Source organism: Eleutherodactylus coqui, chromosome 8, assembly GCF_035609145.1.
Source record: "Eleutherodactylus coqui strain aEleCoq1 chromosome 8, aEleCoq1.hap1, whole genome shotgun sequence".
NCBI classification, from domain to species: Eukaryota; Metazoa; Chordata; class Amphibia; order Anura; family Eleutherodactylidae; genus Eleutherodactylus; species Eleutherodactylus coqui.
Window position 1 is genome coordinate 26,701,571 of NC_089844.1, and position 26,612 is coordinate 26,728,182.

The following is a 26,612-nucleotide window of genomic DNA, read 5'->3' on the forward strand; positions in this document are numbered from 1 at the left end:
AAATGAAGGCTGCTCTGTGATTGCTTGCTTACTGCTGTGGTAAAATGAAGGCTGGTCTGTGATTGGTTATTTCCTGCTGTGGTAAAATCAAGGCTGTTCTGTGATTGGTTGCTTACTGCTGTGGTAAAATAAAGCCTGCTCTGTGATTGGTTGTTTACTGTTGCGGTAAAAGGAAGGCCCCTCTGTGATTGGTTGTTTACTGTTGTGGTAAAATGAAGGCTGTTCGTGATTGGTTATTTACAGCTGTGGTAAGATGAAGGCTGCTCTGTGATTGGTTGCTTACTGCTGTGGTAAAATAAAGCCTGCTCTGTGATTGGTTGCTTACTGCTGTGGTAAAATAAAGCCTGCTCTGTGATTGGTTGTTTAGTTTTGTGGTAAAATGAAGGCTGCTCTGTGATTGGTTGTTTACTGTTGTGGTAAAATGATGGCTGCTCTGTGATTGGTTGTTTACTGTTGTAAAATAAAGCCTGCTCTGTGATTGGTTGTTTACTGTTGTGGTAAAATGAAGGCTGCTCTGTGATTGGTTATTTACTGCTGTGGTAAGATTAAAGCTGCTCTGTGATTGGTTGCTTACTGCTGTGGTAAAATAAAGCCTGCTCTGTGATTGGTTGTTTACTGTTGTGGTAAAAGGAAGGCCGCTCTGTGATTGGTTGTTTACTGTTGTGGTAAAATGAAGGCTGCTCTGTGATTGGTTATTTACTGCTGTGGTAAGATGAAGGCTGCTCTGTGATTGGTTGCTTACTGCTGTGGTAAAATAAAGCCTGCTCTGTAATTGGTTGCTTACTGCTGTGGTAAAATAAAGCCTGCTCTGTGATTGGTTGTTTACTTTTGTGGTAAAATGAAGGCTGCTCTCTGATTGGTTGTTTACTGCTCTGGTAAAATGAAGGCCGCTCTGTGATTTGTTGTTTATTGTTGTGGTAAAATGAAGGCTGTTCTGTGATTGGTTATTTACAACTGTGGTAAAATAAAGCCTGCTCTGTGATTGGTTGCTTACTGCTGTGGTAAAATGAAGGCTGCTCTGTGATTGGTTGTTTACTGTTGTAAAATAAAGCCTGCTCTGTGATTGGTTGTTTACTGTTGTGGTAAAATGAAGGCTGCTCTGTGATTGGTTATTTACTGCTGTGGTAAGATTAAAGCTGCTCTGTGATTGGTTGCTTACTGCTGTGGTAAAATAAAGCCTGCTCTGTGATTGGTTGTTTACTGTTGTGGTAAAAGGAAGGCCGCTCTGTGATTGGTTGTTTACTGTTGTGGTAAAATGAAGGCTGCTCTGTGATTGGTTATTTACTGCTGTGGTAAGATGAAGGCTGCTCTGTGATTGGTTGCTTACTGCTGTGGTAAAATAAAGCCTGCTCTGTAATTGGTTGCTTACTGCTGTGGTAAAATAAAGCCTGCTCTGTGATTGGTTGTTTACTTTTGTGGTAAAATGAAGGCTGCTCTCTGATTGGTTGTTTACTGCTCTGGTAAAATGAAGGCCGCTCTGTGATTTGTTGTTTATTGTTGTGGTAAAATGAAGGCTGTTCTGTGATTGGTTATTTACAATGTGGTAAAATAAAGCCTGCTCTGTGATTGGTTGCTTACTGCTGTGGTAAAATGAAGGCTGCTCTGTGATTGGTTGTTTACTGTTGTGGTAAAATGAAGGCTGCTCTGTGATTGCTTGCTTACTGCTGTGGTAAAATGAAGGCTGGTCTGTGATTGGTTATTTCCTGCTGTGGTAAGATAAAAGCTGCTCTGTGATTGGTTGCTTACTGCTGTGGTAAAATAAAGCCTGCTCTGTGATTGGTTGTTTACTGTTGTGGTAAAAGGAAGGCCAATCTGTGATTGGTTGTTTACTGTTGTGGTAAAATGAAGGCTGCTCTGTGATTGGTTATTTACTGCTGTGGTAAGATGAAGGCTGCTCTGTGATTGGTTGCTTACTGCTGTGGTAAAATAAAGCCTGCTCTGTAATTGGTTGCTTACTGCTGTGGTAAAATAAAGCCTGCTCTGTGATTGGTTGTTTACTTTTGTGGTAAAATGAAGGCTGCTCTCTGATTGGTTGTTTACTGCTCTGGTAAAATGAAGGCCGCTCTGTGATTTGTTGTTTACTGTTGTGGTAAAATGAAGGCTGTTCTGTGATTGGTTATTTACAACTGTGGTAAAATAAATCCTGCTCTGTGGTTGGTTGTTTTTTGCTGTGGTAAAATAAAGGCTGCTCTGTGATTGGTTGTTTACTGCTGTGGTAGAATAAAGGCTGATCTGTGATTGGTTGCTTACTGCTGTGGTAAAATAAAGGATGCTCTGTGATTGGTTGTTTTCTGCTGTGGTAAAATGAAGGCTGCTCTGTGATGGGTTGCTTACTACTGTGGTAAAATTAAGGCTGCTTTGTGATTGGTTGTTTACTGTTGTGGTAAAATGAAGGCCGCTCTGTGATTGGTTGTTTACTGCTGTGGTAACATGAAGGCTGCTCTGTGATTGGTTATTTACTGCTGTGGTAAATTAAAGGCTGCTCTGTGATTGGTTGTTTACTGCTGTGGTAAAATGAAGGCTGGTCTGTGATTGGTTATTTCCTGCTGTGGTAAAATCAAGGCTGCTCTGTGATTGGTTGCTTACTGCTGTGGTAAATTAAACGCTGCTCTGTGATTGGTTGTTTACTGCTGTGGTAAAATGAAGGCTACTCTGTGATTGGCTGTTTACTGCTGTGGTAAAATAAAGGCTGCTCTGTGATTTATGTTCTTTACTGCTGTGATAAAATGAAGGCCACTCTGTGATTGGTTGTTTACTGCTGTGGTAAAATGAAGGCTGTTCGTGATTGGTTATTTACAGCTGTGGTAAAATGAAGGCTGCTCTGTGATTGGTTGCTTACTGCTGTGGTAAAATGAAGGCTGCTCTGTGATTGGTTGCTTACTGCTGTGGTAAAATGAAGGCTGCTCTCTGATTGGTTGTTTACTGTTGTGGTAAAATGGAGGCCGCTCTGTGATTGGTTGTTTACTGTTGTGGTAAAATAAAGGCTGCTCTGTGGTTGGTTATTTACTGCTGTGGTAAGATGAAGGCCGCTCTGTGATTGGTTGCTTACTGCTGTGGTAAAATAAAGCCTGCTCTTTGATTGGTTGTTTACCGTTGTGGTAAAAGGAAGGCCGCTCTGTGATTGATTGTTTACTGTTGTGGTAAAATGAAGGCTGCTCTGTGATTGGTTATTTACTGCTGTGGTAAAATAAAGCCTGCTCTGTGATTGGTTGTTTACTGTTGTGGTAAAATGAAGGCCGCTCTATGATTGGTTGTTTACTGCTGTAGTAAAATGAAGGCCGCTCTGTGATTTGTTGTTTACTGCTGTGGTAGAATGAAGGCTGCTCTGTGATTGGTTGCTTACTGTTGTGGTAAAATAAAGCCTGCTCTGTTATTGGTTGTTTACTGCTGTGGTAAAATGAAGGCCGCTCTGTGATTTGTTGTTTATTGCTGTGGTAAAATGAAGGCTGCTCTGTGATTGATTGCTTACTGCTGTGGTAAAATAAAGCCTGCTCTATGATTGGTTGTTTACTGTTGTGGTAAAATGAAGGCTGCTCTGTGATTGGTTGTTTACTGCTGTGGTATAATGAAGGCCGCTCAGTGATTTGCTGTTTACTGCTGTGGTAAAATAAAGGCTCCTCTGTGATTGGTTGCTTACTGCTGTGGTAAAATGAAGGCTGCTCTATGATTGGTTGTTTACTGTTGTGGTAAAATGAAGGCCGCTCTGTGATTGGTTGCTTACTGCTGTGGTAAAATGAAGGCTGCTCTGTGATTGGTTGTTTACTGCTGTGGTAAAATGAAGGCCGCTCAGTGATTTGTTGTTTACTGCTGTGGTAAAATAAAGGGTCCTCTGTGATTGGTTGCTTGCTTCTGTGGTAAAATAAAGCCTGCTCTGTGATTGGTTGTTTACTGTTGTGGTAAAATGAAGGCCGCTCTGTGATTGGTTGCTTACTGCTGTGGTAAAATCAAGGCTGCTCTGTGATTGGTTGTTTACTTCTGTGCTAAAATAAAGGCTGCTCTGTGATTGGATGCTTACTGCTATGGTAAAATGAAGGCCGCTCTGTAATTTGTTGTTTACTGCTGCGGTAAAATGAAGCCTGTTCTGTGATTGGTTGTTTACTGTTGTGGTAAAATGAAGGCCGCTCTGTGGTTGGTTGTTTACTGCTGTGGTAAAATGAAGGCAGTTCTTTGATTGGTTGTTTACTGCAGTGGTAAAATGAAGGCGGCTCTGTGATTTGTTGTTTAATGCTGTGGTAAAATGAAGCCTGTTCTGTGATTGGTTGCTTACTGCTGTGGTAAAATAAAGCCTGCTCTGTGATTGGTTGTTTACTGTTGTGGTAAAATGAAGGCTGCTCTGTGATTGGTTGTTTATTGTTGTGGTAAAATGAAGGCCGCTCTGTGATTTGCTGTTTACTGCTGTGGTAAAATGAAGGCTGCTCCGTGATTGGTTGCTTACTGCTGTTGTAAAATAAAGGCTGCTCTGTGATTGGTTGTTTACTGTTGTGGTAAAGTTAAGACCGCTCTGTGATTGGTTGCTTACTGCTGTGGTAAATTGAAGGCTGCTCTGTGATTTGTTGTTTACTGCTGTGGTAAAATGAAGGCTGCTCTGTGATTGGTTGCTTACTGCTGTGGTAAAATGAAGGCTGCTCTGTGATTGGTTGTTTACTGCTGTGGTAAAATAAAGTCTGCTGTGTGATTGGTTGTTTTTTGCTGTGGTAAAATAAAGGCTGCTCTGTGATTGGTTGTCTACTGCTGTGGTAAAATAAAGGATGCTCTGTGATTGGTTGTTTACTGCTGTGTTAACATGAAGGCTGCTCTGTGATTGGTTGTTTACTGCTGTGGTAAATTAAAGGCTGCTCTGTGATTGGTTGTTTACTGCTGTGGTAAAATGAAGGCTGCTCTGTGATTTGCTGTTTACTGCTGTGGTAAAATGAAGGCTGTTCTGTGATTGGTTATTTACAGCTGTGGTAAAATAAAGGCTGCTCTGTGATTGGTTGCTTACTGCTGTGGTAAAATGAAGGCTGCTCTCTGATTGGTTGCTTACTGCTGTGGTAAAATAAAGCCTGCTCTGTGATTGGTTGTTTACTATTGTGGTAAAATGAAGGCCGCTCTGTGATTGGTTGTTTACTGTTGTGGTAAAATGAAGGCAGCTCTGTGATTGGTTATTTACTGCTGTGGTAAAATGAAAGCTGGTCTGTGATTGGTTATTTCCTGCTGTGGTAAAATCAAGGTTGCTGTGTGATTGGTTGCTTACTGCTGTGGTAAAATAAAGGCTGCTCTGTGATTGGTTGTTTACTGTTGTGGTAAAATGAAGGCTGCTCTGTGATTGGTTGTTGATTGTTGTGGTAAAATGAAGGCCGCTCTGTGATTTGCTGTTTACTGCTGTGGTAAAATGAAGGCTGCTCCGTGATTGGTTGCTTACTGCTGTTGTAAAATAAAGGCTGCTCTGTGATTGGTTGTTTACTGTTGTGGTAAAGTTAAGACCGCTCTGTGATTGGTTGCTTACTGCTGTGGTAAATTGAAGGCTGCTCTGTGATTTGTTGTTTACTGCTGTGGTAAAATGAAGGCTGCTCTGTGATTGGTTGCTTACTGCTGTGGTAAAATGAAGGCTGCTCTGTGATTGGTTGTTTACTGCTGTGGTAAAATAAAGTCTGCTGTGTGATTGGTTGTTTTTTGCTGTGGTAAAATAAAGGCTGCTCTGTGATTGGTTGTCTACTGCTGTGGTAAAATAAAGGATGCTCTGTGATTGGTTGTTTACTGCTGTGTTAACATGAAGGCTGCTCTGTGATTGGTTGTTTACTGCTGTGGTAAATTAAAGGCTGCTCTGTGATTGGTTGTTTACTGCTGTGGTAAAATGAAGGCTGCTCTGTGATTTGCTGTTTACTGCTGTGGTAAAATGAAGGCTGTTCTGTGATTGGTTATTTACAGCTGTGGTAAAATAAAGGCTGCTCTGTGATTGGTTGCTTACTGCTGTCGTAAAATGAAGGCTGCTCTCTGATTGGTTGCTTACTGCTGTGGTAAAATAAAGCCTGCTCTGTGATTGGTTGTTTACTATTGTGGTAAAATGAAGGCCGCTCTGTGATTGGTTGTTTACTGTTGTGGTAAAATGAAGGCAGCTCTGTGATTGGTTATTTACTGCTGTGGTAAAATGAAAGCTGGTCTGTGATTGGTTATTTCCTGCTGTGGTAAAATCAAGGTTGCTGTGTGATTGGTTGCTTACTGCTGTGGTAAAATAAAGGCTGCTCTGTGATTGGTTGTTTACTGTTGTGGTAAAAGGAAGGCCGCTCTGTGATTGGTTGTTTACTGTTGGGGCAAAATGAAGGCTCCTCTGTGATTGGTTATTTACTGCTGTGGTAAGATGAAGGCTGCTCTGTGATTGGTTGCTTACTGCTGTGGTAAAATAAAGCCTGTTCTGTGATTGGTTGTTTACTGGTGTGGTCAAATGAAGGCCGCTCTGTGATTTGTTGTTTACTGCTGTGGTAAAATGAAGGCTGCATTGTGATTGGTTGTTTACTGCTGTGGTAAAATGAAGGCAGCTCTGTGATTTGTTGTTTACTGCTCTGGTAAAATCAAGGCTGCTCTGCGATTGGTTGTTTACAGCTGTGGGAAAATGAAGGCTGCTCTGTGATTGGTTGCTTACTGCTGTGGTAAAATAAAGCCTGCTCTGTGATTGGTTGTTTACTGTTGTGGTAAAATGAAGGCCGCTCTGTGATTGGTTGTTTACTCCTGTGGTAAAATAAAGGCTGTTCTGTGATTGGTTGCTTACTGCTGTGGTAAAATAAAGTATGCTCTGTGATTGGTTATTTACTGTTGTGGTAAAATGAAGGCTGCTCTGTGATTGGTTGTTTACTGTTTTGGTAAAATAAAGGCCGCTCTGTGATTGGTTGTTTACTGCTGTGGTAAAATGAAGGCCGCTCTGTGATTGTTTTTTTACTGCTCTGGTAAAATGAAGGTTGTTCTGTGATTGGTTGCTTACTGCTGTGGTAAAATAAAGCCTGCTCTGTGATTGGTTGCTTACTGCTGTGGTAAAATGAAGGCTGCTCTGTGATTGGTTGTTTACTGTTGTGGTAAAATGAAGGCTGCTCTGTGATTGCTTGCTTACTGCTGTGGTAAAATGAAGGCTGGTCTGTGATTGGTTATTTCCTGCTGTGGTAAAATCAAGGCTGTTCTGTGATTGGTTGCTTACTGCTGTGGTAAAATAAAGCCTGCTCTGTGATTGGTTGTTTACTGTTGTGGTAAAAGGAAGGCCCCTCTGTGATTGGTTGTTTACTGTTGTGGTAAAATGAAGGCTGTTCGTGATTGGTTATTTACAGCTGTGGTAAGATGAAGGCTGCTCTGTGATTGGTTGCTTACTGCTGTGGTAAAATAAAGCCTGCTCTGTGATTGGTTGCTTATTGCTGTGGTAAAATAAAGCCTGCTCTGTGATTGGTTGTTTACTTTTGTGGTAAAATGAAGGCTGCTCTGTGATTGGTTGTTTACTGTTGTGGTAAAATGATGGCTGCTCTGTGATTGGTTGTTTACTGTTGTAAAATAAAGCCTGCTCTGTGATTGGTTGTTTACTGTTGTGGTAAAATGAAGGCTGCTCTGTGATTGGTTATTTACTGCTGTGGTAAGATAAAAGCTGCTCTGTGATTGGTTGCTTACTGCTGTGGTAAAATAAAGCCTGCTCTGTGATTGGTTGTTTACTGTTGTGGTAAAAGGAAGGCCGCTCTGTGATTGGTTGTTTACTGTTGTGGTAAAATGAAGGTTGCTCTGTGATTGGTTATTTACTGCTGTGGTAAGATGAAGGCTGCTCTGTGATTGGTTGCTTACTGCTGTGGTAAAATAAAGCCTGCTCTGTAATTGGTTGCTTACTGCTGTGGTAAAATGAAGCCTGCTCTGTGATTGGTTGTTTACTTTTGTGGTAAAATGAAGGCTGCTCTCTGATTGGTTGTTTACTGCTCTGGTAAAATAAAGGCCGCTCTGTGATTTGTTGTTTACTGTTGTGGTAAAATGAAGGCTGTTCTGTGATTGGTTATTTACAACTGTGGTAAAATAAAGCCTGCTCTGTGATTGGTTGCTTACTGCTGTGGTAAAATGAAGGCTGCTCTGTGATTGGTTGTTTACTGTTGTGGTAAAATGAAGGCTGCTCTGTGATTGCTTGCTTACTGCTGTGGTAAAATGAAGGCTGGTCTGTGATTGGTTATTTCCTGCTATGGTAAAATCAAGGCTGTTCTGTGATTGGTTGCTTACTGCTGTGGTAAAATAAAGCCTGCTCTGTGATTGATTGTTTACTGTTGTGGTAAAAGGAAGGCCCCTCTGTGATTGGTTGTTTACTGTTGTGGTAAAATGAAGGCTGTTCGTGATTGGTTATTTACAGCTGTGGTAAGATGAAGGCTGCTCTGTGATTGGTTGCTTACTGCTGTGGTAAAATAAAGCCTGCTCTGTAATTGGTTGCTTACTGCTGTGGTAAAATAAAGCCTGCTCTGTGATTGGTTGTTTACTTTTGTGGTAAAATGAAGGCTGCTCTCTGATTGGTTGTTTACTGCTCTGGTAAAATAAATCCTGCTCTGTGGTTGGTTGTTTTTTGCTGTGGTAAAATAAAGGCTGCTCTGTGATTGGTTGTTTACTGCTGTGGTAGAATAAAGGCTGATCTGTGATTGGTTGCTTACTGCTGTGGTAAAATAAAGGATGCTCTGTGATTGGTTGTTTTCTGCTGTGGTAAAATGAAGGCTGCTCTGTGATTGGTTGCTTACTACTGTGGTAAAATTAAGGCTGCTTTGTGATTGGTTGTTTACTGTTGTGGTAAAATGAAGGCCGCTCTGTGATTGGTTGTTTACTGCTGTGGTAACATGAAGGCTGCTCTGTGATTGGTTATTTACTGCTGTGGTAAATTAAAGGCTGCTCTGTGATTGGCTGTTTACTGCTGTGGTAAAATGAAGGCTGGTCTGTGATTGGTTATTTCCTGCTGTGGTAAAATCAAGGCTGCTCTGTGATTGGTTGCTTACTGCTGTGGTAAATTAAACGCTGCTCTGTGATTGGTTGTTTACTGCTGTGGTAAAATGAAGGCTGCTCTGTGATTGGTTGTTTACTGTTGTGGTAAAATGAAGGCTGCTCTGTGATTGGTTATTTACTGCTGTGGTAAGATAAAAGCTGCTCTGTGATTGGTTGCTTACTGCTGTGGTAAAATAAAGCCTGCTCTGTGATTGGTTGTTTACTGTTGTGGTAAAAGGAAGGCCGCTCTGTGATTGGTTGTTTACTGTTGTGGTAAAATGAAGGTTGCTCTGTGATTGGTTATTTACTGCTGTGGTAAGATGAAGGCTGCTCTGTGATTGGTTGCTTACTGCTGTGGTAAAATAAAGCCTGCTCTGTAATTGGTTGCTTACTGCTGTGGTAAAATGAAGCCTGCTCTGTGATTGGTTGTTTACTTTTGTGGTAAAATGAAGGCTGCTCTCTGATTGGTTGTTTACTGCTCTGGTAAAATAAAGGCCGCTCTGTGATTTGTTGTTTACTGTTGTGGTAAAATGAAGGCTGTTCTGTGATTGGTTATTTACAACTGTGGTAAAATAAAGCCTGCTCTGTGATTGGTTGCTTACTGCTGTGGTAAAATGAAGGCTGCTCTGTGATTGGTTGTTTACTGTTGTGGTAAAATGAAGGCTGCTCTGTGATTGCTTGCTTACTGCTGTGGTAAAATGAAGGCTGGTCTGTGATTGGTTATTTCCTGCTGTGGTAAAATCAAGGCTGTTCTGTGATTGGTTGCTTACTGCTGTGGTAAAATAAAGCCTGCTCTGTGATTGGTTGTTTACTGTTGTGGTAAAAGGAAGGCCCCTCTGTGATTGGTTGTTTACTGTTGTGGTAAAATGAAGGCTGTTCGTGATTGGTTATTTACAGCTGTGGTAAGATGAAGGCTGCTCTGTGATTGGTTGCTTACTGCTGTGGTAAAATAAAGCCTGCTCTGTAATTGGTTGCTTACTGCTGTGGTAAAATAAAGCCTGCTCTGTGATTGGTTGTTTACTTTTGTGGTAAAATGAAGGCTGCTCTCTGATTGGTTGTTTACTGCTCTGGTAAAATAAATCCTGCTCTGTGGTTGGTTGTTTTTTGCTGTGGTAAAATAAAGGCTGCTCTGTGATTGGTTGTTTACTGCTGTGGTAGAATAAAGGCTGATCTGTGATTGGTTGCTTACTGCTGTGGTAAAATAAAGGATGCTCTGTGATTGGTTGTTTTCTGCTGTGGTAAAATGAAGGCTGCTCTGTGATTGGTTGCTTACTACTGTGGTAAAATTAAGGCTGCTTTGTGATTGGTTGTTTACTGTTGTGGTAAAATGAAGGCCGCTCTGTGATTGGTTGTTTACTGCTGTGGTAACATGAAGGCTGCTCTGTGATTGGTTATTTACTGCTGTGGTAAATTAAAGGCTGCTCTGTGATTGGCTGTTTACTGCTGTGGTAAAATGAAGGCTGGTCTGTGATTGGTTATTTCCTGCTGTGGTAAAATCAAGGCTGCTCTGTGATTGGTTGCTTACTGCTGTGGTAAATTAAACGCTGCTCTGTGATTGGTTGTTTACTGCTGTGGTAAAATGAAGGCTGCTCTGTGATTGGCTGTTTACTGCTGTGGTAAAATAAAGGCTGCTCTGTGATTTATGTTCTTTACTGCTGTGATAAAATGAAGGCCACTCTGTGATTTGTTCTTTACTGCTGTGGTAAAATGATGGCTGTTCGTGATTGGTTATTTACAGCTGTGGTAAAATGAAGGCTGCTCTGTGATTGGTTGCTTACTGCTGTGGTAAAATGAAGGCTGCTCTGTGATTGGTTGCTTAATGCTGTGGTAAAATGAAGGCTGCTCTCTGATTGGTTGTTTACTGTTGTGGTAAAATGGAGGCCGCTCTGTGATTGGTTGTTTACTGCTGTGGTAAAATGAAGGCCGCTCTGTGATTTGTTGTTTACTGCTGTGGTAAAATGAAGGCTCCTCTGTGATTGGTTGCTTACTCCTGTGGTAAAATGAAGGCTGCTCTGTGATTGGTTGTTTAGTGTTGTAAAATAAAGCCTGTTCTGTGATTTGTTGTTTACTGTTGTGGAAAAATGAAGGCCGCTCTGTGATTGGTTGTTTACTGCTGTGATAAAATGAAGGCTGTTCTGTGATTGGTTATTTACAGCTGTGGTAAAATGAAGACTGCTCTGTGATTGGTTGTTTTTTGCTGTGGTAAAATAAAGGCTGCTCTGTGATTGGATGCTTACTGCTGTGGTATAATAAAGGATGCTCTGTGATTGGTTGTTTACGGTTGTGGTAAAATGAAGCCTTCTCTGTGATTGGTTGTTTACGGTTGTGGAAAAATGAAGGCCGCTCTGTGATTGGTTGTTTACTGTTGTGGTAAAATGAAGAACGCTCTGTGATTGGTTTTTTACTGCTGTGGTAAAATGAAAGTTGCTCTGTGATTGATTGTTTACTGCTGTGGTAAAATGAAGGCAGCTCTGTGATTTGTTGTTTACTGCTGTGGTAAAATGAAGGCAGCTCTGTGATTTGTTGTTTACTGCTGTGGTAAAATGAAGGCTGCTCTGTGATTGGTTGTTTACTGCTATGGTAAAATGAAGGCCGCTGTGTGATTTGTTCTTTACTGCTGTGATAAAATGAAGGCCGCTCTGTGATTTATTCCTTACTGCTGTGGTAAAATGAAGGCTGTTCGTGATTGGTTATTTACAGCTGTGGTAAAATAAAGCCTGCTCTGTGATTGGTTGCTTACTGCTGTGGTAAAATAAAGCCTGCTCTGTGATTGGTTGTTTACTGTTGTGGTAAAATGAAGGCTGCTCTCTGATTGGTTGTTTACTGTTGTGGTAAAATGAAGGGCGCTCTGTGATTGGTTGTTTACTGCTGTGGTAAAATGAAGGCTGCTCTGTGATTGATTGCTTACTGCTGTGGTAAAATAAAGCCTGCTCTGTGATTGGTTGTTTACTGTTGTGGTAAAATGAAGGCTGCTCTGTGATTGGTTGTTTACTGTTGTGGTAAAATGAAGGCCGCTCAGTGATTTGTTCTTTACTGCTGTGGTAAAATAAAGGCTACTCTGTGATTGGTTGCTTACTGCTGTGGTAAAATGAAGGCTGCTCTGTGATTGGTTGTTTACTGTTGTGGTAAAATGAAGGCCGCTCTGTGATTGGTTGTTTACTGCTGTGGTAAAATGAAGGCTGCTCTGTGATTGATTGTTTACTGCTGTGGTAAAATGAAGGCTGCTCTGTGATTGATTGCTTACTGCTGTGGTAAAATGAAGGCTGCTCTGTGATTGGTTGTTTACTGCTGTGGTAACATGAAGGCTGCTCTGTGATTGGTTATTTACTGCTGTGGTAAATTAAAGGCTGCTCTGTGATTGGCTGTTTACTGCTGTGGTAAAATGAAGGCTGGTCTGTGATTGGTTATTTACTGCTGTGGTAAATTAAAGGCTGCTCTGTGATTGGCTGTTTACTGCTGTGGTAAAATGAAGGCTGGTCTGTGATTGGTTATTTCCTGCTGTGGTAAAATCAAGGCTGCTCTGTGATTGGTTGCTTACTGCTGTGGTAAATTAAACGCTGCTCTGTGATTGGTTGTTTACTGCTGTGGTAAAATGAAGGCTGCTCTGTGATTGGCTGTTTACTGCTGTGGTAAAATAAAGGCTGCTCTGTGATTTATGTTCTTTACTGCTGTGATAAAATGAAGGCCACTCTGTGATTTGTTCTTTACTGCTGTGGTAAAATGATGGCTGTTCGTGATTGGTTATTTACAGCTGTGGTAAAATGAAGGCTGCTCTGTGATTGGTTGCTTACTGCTGTGGTAAAATGAAGGCTGCTCTGTGATTGGTTGCTTAATGCTGTGGTAAAATGAAGGCTGCTCTCTGATTGGTTGTTTACTGTTGTGGTAAAATGGAGGCCGCTCTGTGATTGGTTGTTTACTGCTGTGGTAAAATGAAGGCCGCTCTGTGATTTGTTGTTTACTGCTGTGGTAAAATGAAGGCTCCTCTGTGATTGGTTGCTTACTCCTGTGGTAAAATGAAGGCTGCTCTGTGATTGGTTGTTTAGTGTTGTAAAATAAAGCCTGTTCTGTGATTTGTTGTTTACTGTTGTGGAAAAATGAAGGCCGCTCTGTGATTGGTTGTTTACTGCTGTGATAAAATGAAGGCTGTTCTGTGATTGGTTATTTACAGCTGTGGTAAAATGAAGACTGCTCTGTGATTGGTTGTTTTTTGCTGTGGTAAAATAAAGGCTGCTCTGTGATTGGATGCTTACTGCTGTGGTATAATAAAGGATGCTCTGTGATTGGTTGTTTACGGTTGTGGTAAAATGAAGCCTTCTCTGTGATTGGTTGTTTACGGTTGTGGAAAAATGAAGGCCGCTCTGTGATTGGTTGTTTACTGTTGTGGTAAAATGAAGAACGCTCTGTTATTGGTTTTTTACTGTAGTGGTAAAATGAAAGTTGCTCTGTGATTGATTGTTTACTGCTGTGGTAAAATGAAGGCAGCTCTGTGATTTGTTGTTTACTGCTGTGGTAAAATGAAGGCAGCTCTGTGATTTGTTGTTTACTGCTGTGGTAAAATGAAGGCTGCTCTGTGATTGGTTGTTTACTGCTATGGTAAAATAAAGGCCGCTGTGTGATTTGTTCTTTACTGCTGTGATAAAATGAAGGCCGCTCTGTGATTTATTCCTTACTGCTGTGGTAAAATGAAGGCTGTTCGTGATTGGTTATTTACAGCTGTGGTAAAATAAAGCCTGCTCTGTGATTGGTTGCTTACTGCTGTGGTAAAATAAAGCCTGCTCTGTGATTGGTTGTTTACTGTTGTGGTAAAATGAAGGCTGCTCTCTGATTGGTTGTTTACTGTTGTGGTAAAATGAAGGGCGCTCTGTGATTGGTTGTTTACTGCTGTGGTAAAATGAAGGCTGCTCTGTGATTGATTGCTTACTGCTGTGGTAAAATAAAGCCTGCTCTGTGATTGGTTGTTTACTGTTGTGGTAAAATGAAGGCTGCTCTGTGATTGGTTGTTTACTGTTGTGGTAAAATGAAGGCCGCTCAGTGATTTGTTCTTTACTGCTGTGGTAAAATAAAGGCTACTCTGTGATTGGTTGCTTACTGCTGTGGTAAAATGAAGGCTGCTCTGTGATTGGTTGTTTACTGTTGTGGTAAAATGAAGGCCGCTCTGTGATTGGTTGCTTACTGCTGTGGTAAAATGAAGGCTGCTCTGTGATTGGTTGTTTACTGCTGTGGTAAATTGAACGCCGCTCAGTGATTGGTTGTTTACTGTTGAGGTAAAATGAAGGCAGCTCTGTGATTTGTTGTTTACTGCTGTGGTAAAATGAAGGCTGCTCTGTGATTGGTTGTTTACTGCTGTGGTAAAATGAAGGCCGCTCTGATTGGTTGTTTACTGCTGTGGTAAAATGAAGGCGGCTCTGTGATTTGTTGTTTACAGCTGTGGTAAAATGAAGGCTGCTCTGTGATTGGTTGCTTACTGCTGTGGTAAAATAAAGCCTGCTCTGTGATTGGTTGCTTACTGCTGTGGTAAAATAAAGCCTACTCTGTGATTGGTTGTTTACTGTTGTTGTAAAATGAAGGCCGCTCTGTGATTGGTTGTTTACTGTTGTGGTAAAATGAAGGCTGCTCTGCGATTGGTTATTTACTGCTGTGCTAAGATGAAGGCTGCTCTGTGATTGGTTGCTTACTGCTATGGTAAAATAAAGCCTGCTCTGTGATTGGTTGCTTACTGCTGTGGTAAAATAAAGCCTGTTCTGTGATTGGTTGTTTACTGTTGTGGAAAAATGAAGGCTGCTCTCTGATTGGTTGTTTACTGCTGTGGTAAAATGAAGGCCGCTCTGTGATTTGTTGTTTACTGCTGTGGTAAAATAAACGCTGCTCTGTGATTGGTTGTTTACTGTTGTGGTAAAATGAAGGCTTCTCTCTGATTGGTTGTTTACTGTTGTGGTAAAATGAAGGCCGCTCTGTGATTGGTTGTTTACTGCTGTAGTAAAATGAAGGCCGCTCTGTGATTTGTTGTTTACTGCTGTGGTATAATGAAGGCTGCTCTGTGATTGGTTGTTTACTGTTGTGGTAAAATGAAGGCTGCTCTCTGATTGGTTGTTTACTGCTGTGGTAAAATGAGGGCCGCTCTGTGATTTGTTGTTTACTGCTGTGGTAAAATAAACGCTGCTCTGTGATTGGTTGTTTAATGTTCTGGTAAAATGAAGGCTGCTCTCTGATTGGTTGTTTACTGCTGTGTTAAAATGAAGGCTGTTCTGTGTTTGGTTATTTACAACTGCGGTAAAATAAAGCCTGCTCTGTGATTGGTTGTTTACTGCTGTGGTAAAATGAAGGCCGCTCTGTGATTGGTTGCTTACTGCTGTGGTAAAATGAAAGCCGCTCTGTGATTCGGTGTTTACTGCTGTGGTAAAAGGAAGGCTGCTCTGTGTTTGGTTGTCTACTGCTGTGGTAAAATGAAGGCTGCTCTGTGATTGTTTGCTTACTGGTTTGGTAAAATAAAGCCTGCTCTGTGATTGGTTGTTTACGGTTGTGGTAAAATGAAGGCCGCTCAGTGATTTGTTGTTTACTGCTGTGGTAAAATAAAGGCTCCTCTGTGATTGGTTGCTTACTGCTGTGGTAAAATAAAGCCTGCTCTGTGATTGGTTGTTTACTGTTGTGGTAAAATGAAGGCCGCTCTGTGACTGGTTGCTTACTGCTGTGGTAAAATCAAGGCTGCTCTGTGATTGGTTGTTTACTGCTGTGGTAAAATAAAAGCTGCTCTGTGATTGGATGCTTACTGCTGTGGTAAAATAAAGGATGCTCTGTTTGGTGTTTTACTGTTGTGGTAAAATGAAGGCTGCTCTGTGATTGGTTGTTTACTGTTGTGGTAAATTGAATGCCGCTCTGTGATTGGTTGTTAACTGTTGTGGTAAAATGAAGGCAGCTCTGTGATTCGTTGTTTACTGCTGTGGTAAATTGAAGGCCGCTCTATGATTGGTTGTTTACTGCTGTGGTAAAATGAAGGCTGTTCTGTGATTGGTTATTTGCAGCTGTGGTAAAATGAAGGCTGCTCTGTGATTGGTTGCTTACTGCTGTGGTAAAATGAAGGCTGCGATTTGGGACCCTTTAGCTTTTCCTACTTATGACATAATCAAAGCTCGTGCCAAATTTCACGTTTCTATGACACCGGAAAGTGAGAAAATTACATTCTGCACGTAAAATTTCAAAGCCAATTCTTTTGCGCTAGAATTGAATAATCGAGTTGGGACCCATTAGCTTTTCCTATTTATGACATAATCAATGTTCGTGCCAAATCTCCCGTTTCTATGACACCGGAAAGTGAGAAAATTACATTCTGCACGTAAAATTTGGACGCTAATTCTTTTGCGCATAGAATTGAATAATGGAGGCGGCTCTGTGATTTGTTGTTTACAGCTGTGGTAAAATGAAGGCTGCTCTGTGATTGGTTGCTTACTGCTGTGGTAAAATAAAGCCTGCTCTTCGATTGGTTGCTTACTGCTGTGGTAAAATAAAGCCTGCTCTGTGATTGGTTGTTTACTGTTGTTGTAAAATGAAGGCCGCTCTGTGATTGGTTGTTTACTGTTGTGGTAAAATGAAGGCTGCTCTGTGATTGGTTATTTACTGCTGTGCTAAGATGAAGGCTGCTCTGTGATTGGTTGCTTACTGCTATGGTAAAATAAAGCCTGCTCTGTGATTGTTTGCTTACTGCTGTGGTAAAATAAAGCCTGTTCTGTGATTGGTTGTTTACTGTTGTGGTAAAATGAAGGCTGCTCTCTGATTGGTTGTTTACTGCTATGGTAAAATGAAGGCCGCTCTGTGATTGGTTGTTTACTGCTGTAGTAAAATGAAGCCCGCTCTGTGATTTGTTGTTTACTGCTGTGGTATAATGAAGGCTGCTCTGTGATTGGTTGCTTACTGCTGTGGTAAAATGAAAGCGGCTCTGTGATTGGTTGTTTAATGCTGTGGTAAAATGAAGGCCGCTCTTTGATTTGTTGTTTACTGCTGTGCTAAAATAAAGCCTGCTCTGTGATTGGTTGTTTACGTTTGTGGTAAAATGAAGGCCGCTCAGTGATTTGTTGTTTACTGCTGTGGTAAAATAAAGGCTCCTCTGTGATTGGTTGTTTACTGCTGTGGTAAAATGAAGGCTGCTCTGTGATTGGTTGTTTACTGCTGTGGTAAAATAAAGGCTGCTCTGTGATTGGATGCTTACTGCTATGGTAAAATAAAGGATGCTCTGTGATTGGCTGTTTACTGTTGTGGTAAAATGAAGGGTGCTCTGTGATTGGTTGTTTACTGTTGTGGTAAAATGAAGGCCGCTCTGTGATTGGTTGTTTACTGCTGTGGTAAAATGAAGCCTGCTCTGTGATTGGTTGCTTACTGCTGTGGTAAATAAAGCCTGCTCTGTGATTGGTTCTTTACTGTTGTGGTAAAAGGAACGCCGCTCTGTGATTGGTTGTTTACTGTTGTGGTAAAATGAAGGCTGCTCTCTGAATGGTTGTTTACTGCTGTGGTAAAATGAGGGCTGCTCTGTGATTTGTTGTTTACTGCTGTGGTAAAATAAACGCTGCTCTGTGATTGGTTGTTTAATGTTGTGGTAAAATGAAGGCTGCTCTCTGATTGGTTGTTTACTGCTGTGGTAAAATGAAGGCAGTTCTGTGTTCGGTTATTTACAACTGCGGTAAAATAAAGCCTGCTCTGTGATTGGTTGTTTACTGCTGTGGTAAAATGAAAGCCGCTCTGTGATTGGGTGTTTACTGCTGTGGTAAAATGACGGCAGCTCTGTGGTTTGTTGTTTACTGCTGTGGTAAAATGAAGGCTCCTCTGTGATTGGTTGCTTACTGCTGTGGTAAAATAAAGCCTGCTCTGTGATTGGTTGTTTACGGTTGTGGTAAAATGAAGGCCGCTCAGTGATTTGTTGTTTACTGCTGTGGTAAAATAAAGGCTCCTCTGTGATTGGTTGCTTACTGCTGTGGTAAAATGAAGGCTGCTCTGTGATTGGTTGTTTACTGCTGCGGTAAAATAAAGACTGCTCTGTGAATGGTTGTTTAGTGTAGTAAAATAAAGCCTGCTCTGTGATTGGTTGTTTACTGTTGTGGTAAAATGAAGGCCGCTCTGTGATTTGGTTGCTTACTGCTGTGGTAAAAGGAAGGCTGCTCTGTGATTGGTTGTTTACTGCTGTGGTAAAATAAAGGCTGCTCTGTGATTGGATGCTTACTGCTGTGGTAAAATAAAGGATGCTCTGTGATTGGTTGTTTACTGTTGTGGTAAAATGAAGGGTTTTCTGTGATTGGTGGTTTACTGTTGTGGTAAAATGAAGGCCACTCTGTGATTGGTTGTTTACTGCTGTGGTAAAATGAAGGCTGCTCTGTGATTGGTTGTTTACTGCTGTGGTAAAATGAAGGCTGTTCTGTGATTGGTTATTTACAGCTGTGGTAAAATGAAGGCTGCTCTGTGATTGGTTGCTTACTGCTTTGGTAAAATAAAGCCTGCTCTGTGATTAGTTGCTTACTGCTGTGGTAAAATAAAGCCTGCTCTCTGATTGGTTGTTTACTGTTGTGGTAAAAGGAATGCCGCTCTGTGATTGGTTGTTTACTGTTGTGGTAAAATGAAGGCTGCTCTCTGATTGGTTGTTTACTGCTGTGGTAAAATGAAGGCTGTTCTGTGTTTGGTTATTTACAACTGCGGTAAAATAAAGCCTGCTCTGTGATTGGTTGTTTACTGCTGTGGTAAAATGAAGGCCGCTCTGTGATTGGTTGCTTACTGCTGTGGTAAAATGAAAGCCGCTCTGTGATTGGGTGTTTACTGCTGTGGTAAAAGGAAGGCTGCTCTGTGTTTGGTTGTCTACTGCTGTGGTAAAATGAAGGCTGCTCTGTGATTGTTTGCTTACTGGTTTGGTAAAATAAAGCCTGCTCTGTGATTTGTTGTTTACTGCTGTGGTAAAATAAACGCTGCTCTGTGATTGGTTGTTTACTGCTGTGGTAAAATTAAGGCTGTTCTGTGTTTGGTTATTTACAACTGCGGTAAAATAAAGCCTGCTCTGTGATTGGTTGTTTACTGCTGTGGTAAAATGAAGGCCGCTCTGTGATTGGTTGCTTACTGCTGTGGTAAAATGAGAGCCGCTCTGTGATTGGGTGTTTACTGCTGTGGTAAAAGGAAGGCTGCTCTGTGATTGTTTGCTTACTGGTTTGGTAAAATAAAGCCTGCCCTGTGATTGGTTGTTTACGGTTGTGGTAAAATGAAGGCCGCTCAGTGATTTGTTGTTTACTGCTGTGGTAAAATAAAGGCTCCTCTGTGATTGGTTGCTTACTGCTGTGGTAAAATAAAGCCTGCTCTGTGATTGGTTGTTTACTGTTGTGGTAAAATGAAGGCCGCTCTGTGACTGGTTGCTTACTGCTGTGGTAAAATCAAGGCTGCTCTGTGATTGGTTGTTTACTGCTGTGGTAAAATAAAAGCTGCTCTGTGATTGGATGCTTACTGCTGTGGTAAAATAAAGGATGCTCTGTTTGGTGTTTTACTGTTGTGGTAAAATGAAGGCTGCTCTGTGATTGGTTGTTTACTGTTGTGGTAAATTGAATGCCGCTCTGTGATTGGTTGTTAACTGTTGTGGTAAAATGAAGGCAGCTCTGTGATTCGTTGTTTACTGCTGTGGTAAATTGAAGGCCGCTCTATGATTGGTTGTTTACTGCTGTGGTAAAATGAAGGCTGTTCTGTGATTGGTTATTTGCAGCTGTGGTAAAATGAAGGCTGCTCTGTGATTGGTTGCTTACTGCTGTGATAAAATGAAGGCTGCGATTTGGGACCCTTTAGCTTTTCCTACTTATGACATAATCAAAGCTCGTGCCAAATTTCACGTTTCTATGACACCGGAAAGTGAGAAAATTACATTCTGCACGTAAAATTTCAAAGCCAATTCTTTTGCGCTAGAATTGAATAATCGAGTTGGGACCCATTAGCTTTTCCTATTTATGACATAATCAATGTTCGTGCCAAATCTCCAGTTTCTATGACACCGGAAAGTGAGAAAATTAGATTCCGTACGCCAAATTTGGACGCTAATTCTTTTGTGCATAGAATTGAATAATTGAGTTGGGACCCATTAGCTTTTCCTATTTATGACATAATCAATGCTCGTGCCAAATTTCCCGTTTCTATGACACCGAAAAGTGAGAAAATTACATTCTGCACGTAAAATTTTGATGCTAATTCTTTTGCGCATAGAATTGAATAATGGAGGCGGCTCTGTGATTTGTTGTTTACAGCTGTGGTAAAATGAAGGCTGCTCTGTGATTGGTTGCTTACTGCTGTGGTAAAATAAAGCCTGCTCTGTGATTGGTTGCTTACTGCTGTGGTAAAATAAAGCCTGCTCTGTGATTGGTTGTTTACTGTTGTTGTAAAATGAAGGCCGCTCTGTGATTGGTTGTTTACTGTTGTGGTAAAATGAAGGCTGCTCTGTGATTGGTTATTTACTGCTGTGCTAAGATGAAGGCTGCTCTGTGATTGGTTGCTTACTGCTATGGTAAAATAAAGCCTGCTCTGGGATTGGTTGCTTACTGCTGTGGTAAAATAAAGCCTGTTCTGTGATTGGTTGTTTACTGTTGTGGTAAAATGAAGGCTGCTCTCTGATTGGTTGTTTACTGCTTTGGTAAAATGAAGGCCGCTCTGTGATTTGTTGTTTACTGCTGTGGTAAAATAAACTCTGCTCTGTGATTGGTTGTTTACTGTTGTGGTAAAATGAAGGCCGCTCTGTGAATGGTTGTTTACTGCTGTAGTAAAATGAAGGCCGCTCTGTGATTTGTTGTTTACTGCTGGGGTATAATGAAGGCTCCTCTGTGATTGGTTGCTTACTGCTGTGGTAAAATGAAGGCTGCTCTGTGATTGGTTGTTTACTGCTGCGGTAAAATAAAGACTGCTCTGTGAATGGTTGTTTAGTGTAGTAAAATAAAGCCTGCTCTGTGATTGGTTGTTTACTGTTGTGGTAAAATGAAGGCCGCTCTGTGATTTGGTTGCTTACTGCTGTGGTAAAAGGAAGGCTGCTCTGTGATTGGTTGTTTACTGCTGTGGTAAAATAAAGGCTGCTCTGTGATTGGATGCTTACTGCTGTGGTAAAATAAAGGATGCTCTGTGATTGGTTGTTTACTGTTGTGGTAAAATGAAGGGTTTTCTGTGATTGGTGGTTTACTGTTGTGGTAAAATGAAGGCCCCTCTGTGATTGGTTGTTTACTGCTGTGGTAAAATGAAGGCTGCTCTGTGATTGGTTGTTTACTGCTGTGGTAAAATGAAGGCTGTTCTGTGATTGGTTATTTACAGCTGTGGTAAAATGAAGGCTGCTCTGTGATTGGTTGCTTACTGCTTTGGTAAAATAAAGCCTGCTCTGTGATTAGTTGCTTACTGCTGTGGTAAAATAAAGCCTGCTCTCTGATTGGTTGTTTACTGTTGTGGTAAAAGGAATGCCGCTCTGTGATTGGTTGTTTACTGTTGTGGTAAAATGAAGGCTGCTCTCTGATTGGTTGTTTACTGCTGTGGTAAAATGAAGGCTGTTCTGTGTTTGGTTATTTACAACTGCGGTAAAATAAAGCCTGCTCTGTGATTGGTTGTTTACTGCTGTGGTAAAATGAAGGCCGCTCTGTGATTGGTTGCTTACTGCTGTGGTAAAATGAAAGCCGCTCTGTGATTGGGTGTTTACTGCTGTGGTAAAAGGAAGGCTGCTCTGTGTTTGGTTGTCTACTGCTGTGGTAAAATGAAGGCTGCTCTGTGATTGTTTGCTTACTGGTTTGGTAAAATAAAGCCTGCTCTGTGATTTGTTGTTTACTGCTGTGGTAAAATAAACGCTGCTCTGTGATTGGTTGTTTACTGCTGTGGTAAAATGAAGGCTGTTCTGTGTTTGGTTATTTACAACTGCGGTAAAATAAAGCCTGCTCTGTGATTGGTTGTTTACTGCTGTGGTAAAATGAAGGCCGCTCTGTGATTGGTTGCTTACTGCTGTGGTAAAATGAGAGCCGCTCTGTGATTGGGTGTTTACTGCTGTGGTAAAAGGAAGGCTGCTCTGTGATTGTTTGCTTACTGGTTTGGTAAAATAAAGCCTGCCCTGTGATTGGTTGTTTACGGTTGTGGTAAAATGAAGGCCGCTCAGTGATTTGTTGTTTACTGCTGTGGTAAAATAAAGGCTCCTCTGTGATTGGTTGCTTACTGCTGTGGTAAAATAAAGCCTGCTCTGTGATTGGTTGTTTACTGTTGTGGTAAAATGAAGGCCGCTCTGTGACTGGTTGCTTACTGCTGTGGTAAAATCAAGGCTGCTCTGTGATTGGTTGTTTACTGCTGTGGTAAAATAAAAGCTGCTCTGTGATTGGATGCTTACTGCTGTGGTAAAATAAAGGATGCTCTGTTTGGTGTTTTACTGTTGTGGTAAAATGAAGGCTGCTCTGTGATTGGTTGTTTACTGTTGTGGTAAATTGAATGCCGCTCTGTGATTGGTTGTTAACTGTTGTGGTAAAATGAAGGCAGCTCTGTGATTCGTTGTTTACTGCTGTGGTAAATTGAAGGCCGCTCTATGATTGGTTGTTTACTGCTGTGGTAAAATGAAGGCTGTTCTGTGATTGGTTATTTGCAGCTGTGGTAAAATGAAGGCTGCTCTGTGATTGGTTGCTTACTGCTGTGATAAAATGAAGGCTGCGATTTGGGACCCTTTAGCTTTTCCTACTTATGACATAATCAAAGCTCGTGCCAAATTTCACGTTTCTATGACACCGGAAAGTGAGAAAATTACATTCTGCACGTAAAATTTCAAAGCCAATTCTTTTGCGCTAGAATTGAATAATCGAGTTGGGACCCATTAGCTTTTCCTATTTATGACATAATCAATGTTCGTGCCAAATCTCCCGTTTCTATGACACCGGAAAGTGAGAAAATTAGATTCCGTACGCCAAATTGGGACGCTAATTCTTTTGTGCATAGAATTGAATAATTGAGTTGGGACCCATTAGCTTTTCCTATTTATGACATAATCAATGCTCGTGCCAAATTTCCCGTTTCTATGACACCGAAAAGTGAGAAAATTACATTCTGCACGTAAAATTTTGATGCTAATTCTTTTGCGCATAGAATTGAATAATGGAGGCGGCTCTGTGATTTGTTGTTTACAGCTGTGGTAAAATGAAGGCTGCTCTGTGATTGGTTGCTTACTGCTGTGGTAAAATAAAGCCTGCTCTGTGATTGGTTGCTTACTGCTGTGGTAAAATAAAGCCTGCTCTGTGATTGGTTGTTTACTGTTGTTGTAAAATGAAGGCCGCTCTGTGATTGGTTGTTTACTGTTGTGGTAAAATGAAGGCTGCTCTGTGATTGGTTATTTACTGCTGTGCTAAGATGAAGGCTGCTCTGTGATTGGTTGCTTACTGCTATGGTAAAATAAAGCCTGCTCTGGGATTGGTTGCTTACTGCTGTGGTAAAATAAAGCCTGTTCTGTGATTGGTTGTTTACTGTTGTGGTAAAATGAAGGCTGCTCTCTGATTGGTTGTTTACTGCTTTGGTAAAATGAAGGCCGCTCTGTGATTTGTTGTTTACTGCTGTGGTAAAATAAACTCTGCTCTGTGATTGGTTGTTTACTGTTGTGGTAAAATGAAGGCCGCTCTGTGAATGGTTGTTTACTGCTGTAGTAAAATGAAGGCCGCTCTGTGATTTGTTGTTTACTGCTGTGGTATAATGAAGGCTGCTCTGTGATTGGTTGCTTACTGCTGTGGTAAAATGAAAGCGGCTCTGTGATTGGTTGTTTAATGCTGTGGTAAAATGAAGGCCGCTCTTTGATTTGTTGTTTACTGCTGTGCTAAAATAAAGCCTGCTCTGTGATTGGTTGTTTACGTTTGTGGTAAAATGAAGGCCGCTCAGTGATTTGTTGTTTACTGCTGTGGTAAAATAAATGCTCCTCTGTGATTGGTTGTTTACTGCTGTGGTAAAATGAAGGCTGCTCTATGATTGGTTGTTTACTGCTGTGGTAATATAAAGGCTGCTCTGTGATTGGATGCTTACTGCTGTGGTAAAATAAAGGATGCTCTGTGATTGGCTGTTTACTGTTGTGGTAAAATGAAGGGTGCTCTGTGATTGGTTGTTTACTGTTGTGGTAAAATGAAGGCCGCTCTGTGATTGGTTGTTTACTGCTGTGGTAAAATGAAGCCTGCTCTGTGATTGGTTGCTTACTGCTGTGGTAAAATAAAGCCTGCTCTGTGATTGGTTCTTTACTGTTGTGGTAAAAGGAACGCCGCTCTGTGATTGGTTGTTTACTGTTGTGGTAAAATGAAGGCTGCTCTCTGATTGGTTGTTTACTGCTGTGGTAAAATAAAGCCTGTTCTGTGATTGGTTGTTTACTGTTGTGGTAAAATGATGGCTGCTCTCTGATTGGTTGTTTACTGCTGTGGTAAAATGAAAGCCGCTCTGTGATTTGTTGTTTACTGCTGTGGTAAAATAAACGCTGCTCTGTGATTGGTTGTTTACTGTTGTGGTAAAATGAAGGCTTCTCTCTGATTGGTTGTTTACTGTTGTGGTAAAATGAAGGCCGCTCTGTGATTGGTTGTTTACTGCTGTAGTAAAATAAAGGCCGCTCTGTGATTTGTTGTTTACTGCTGTGGTATAATGAAGGCTGCTCTGTGATTGGTTGCTTACTGCTGTGGTAAAATGAAAGCGGCTCTGTGATTGGTTGTTTAATGCTGTGGTAAAATGAAGGCCGCTCTTTGATTTGTTGTTTACTAATTAGAGATGAGCGAACGTGTTCTTAACGAGGACTTACGCACCCGAACACCGGCTTTTCCGAGGACTTCAGTGTTCGCGCGTAAAGATTCGGCGGGCGCCGGGGGGCGGGGAGAGGCGCGGCGGCGCGGGCGGCAGCAGCGGGGAACAGGGGGGAGCCCTCTCTCTCTCCCTCTCCCCCCCACTACCCGCCGCAACCCGCCGCGCTGCCACGGCGACCCCCGAACTTTTTTCGCCCGAGCACGGAAGTCCTTGCAAAGTTCGGTGTTCGGGCGAAAAGGGGCGGGGCCGAACACGTTCGCTCATCTCTATTACTAATACATTCCGTACGTAAAATTTTGACGCTAATTCTTTTGTGCATAGAATTGAGTAATCGAGTTGGGACCCCTTAGTTTTTCCTATGTAGGACATATTCAATGCCCGTGCCAATTTTTAAGTTTCTATGTGGGAAAATTGGATTCTGTACGTAAAATTTTGACGCTAATTCTTTTGCGCATAGAATTGAATAATCAAGTTGGGACCCATTAGCTTTTCCTATTTATGACATAATCAATGCTCGTGCCAAATTTCAAGTTTCTATGTGAGAAAATTAGATTCCGTACATAAAATTTGGACGCTAATTCTTTTGCACATAGAATTGAATAATCGAGTTGGGACCCATTAGCTTTTCCTATTTATGACATAATCAATGCTCGTGCCAAATTTCACGTTTCTATGACACTGGAAAGTGAGAAAAATACATTCCGTACGTAAAATTTTGACGCTAATTCTTTTGCGCATAGAATTGAATAATCGAGTTGGGACCTGTTAGTTTTTCCTATGTAAGACATATTCAATGCCCGTGCCAAATTTTAAGTTTCTATGTGAGAAAATTGGATTCTGTACGTAAAATTTGGACGCTAATTCTTTTGCGCATAGAATTAAATAATCGAGTTGGGACCCATTAGCTTTTCCTATTTATGACAATCAATGCTCGTGCCAAATTTCAAGTTTCTATGTGAGAAAATTGGATTCCGTACGTCAAATTTGGACGCTAATTCTTTTGCACATAGAATTGAATAATCGAGTTGGGACCCATTAGCTTTTCCTATTTATGACATAATCAATGCTCGTGCCAAATTTCACGTTTCTATGACACTGGAAAGTGAGAAAAATACATTCCGTATGTAAAATTTTGATGCTAATTCTTTTGCGCATAGAATTGAATAATCGAGTTGGGACCCATTAGCATTTCCTATTTATGACATAATCAATGCTCATGCCAAATTTCAAGTTTCTATGTGAGAAAACTGGATTCCGTACGTAAAATTTGGACGCTAATTTTTTTGCGCATAGAATTAAATAATCGAATTGGGACCCATTAGCTTTTCCTATTTATGACATGATCAATGCTCGTGCCAAATTTTACGTTTCTATGACACTGGAAAGTGAGAAAAATGCATTCCGTACGTAAAATTTTGATGCTAATTCTTTTGTGCATAGAATTGAATAATCGAGTTGGGACCCATTAGCATTTCCTATTTATGACATAATCAATGCTCATGCCAAATTTCAAGTTTCTATGTGAGAAAATTGGATTCTGTACGTAAATTTGGACGCTAATTCTTTTGCGCATAGAATTGAATAATCGAGTTGAGACCCATTAGCTTTTCCTATTTATGACATAATCAATGCTCGTGCCAAATTTCAAGTTTCTATGTGAGAAAATTGGATTCCGTACGTAAAATTTGGACGCTAATTCTTTTGCACATAGAATTGAATAATCGAGTTGGGACCCATTAGCTTTTCCTATTTATGCCATAATCAATGCTCGTGCCAAATTTCAAGTTTCTATGTGAGAAAATTGGATTCCATACGTAAAATTTGGACGCTAATTCTTTTGCACATAGAATTGAATAATCGAGTTGGGACCCATTAGCTTTTCCTATTTATGACAT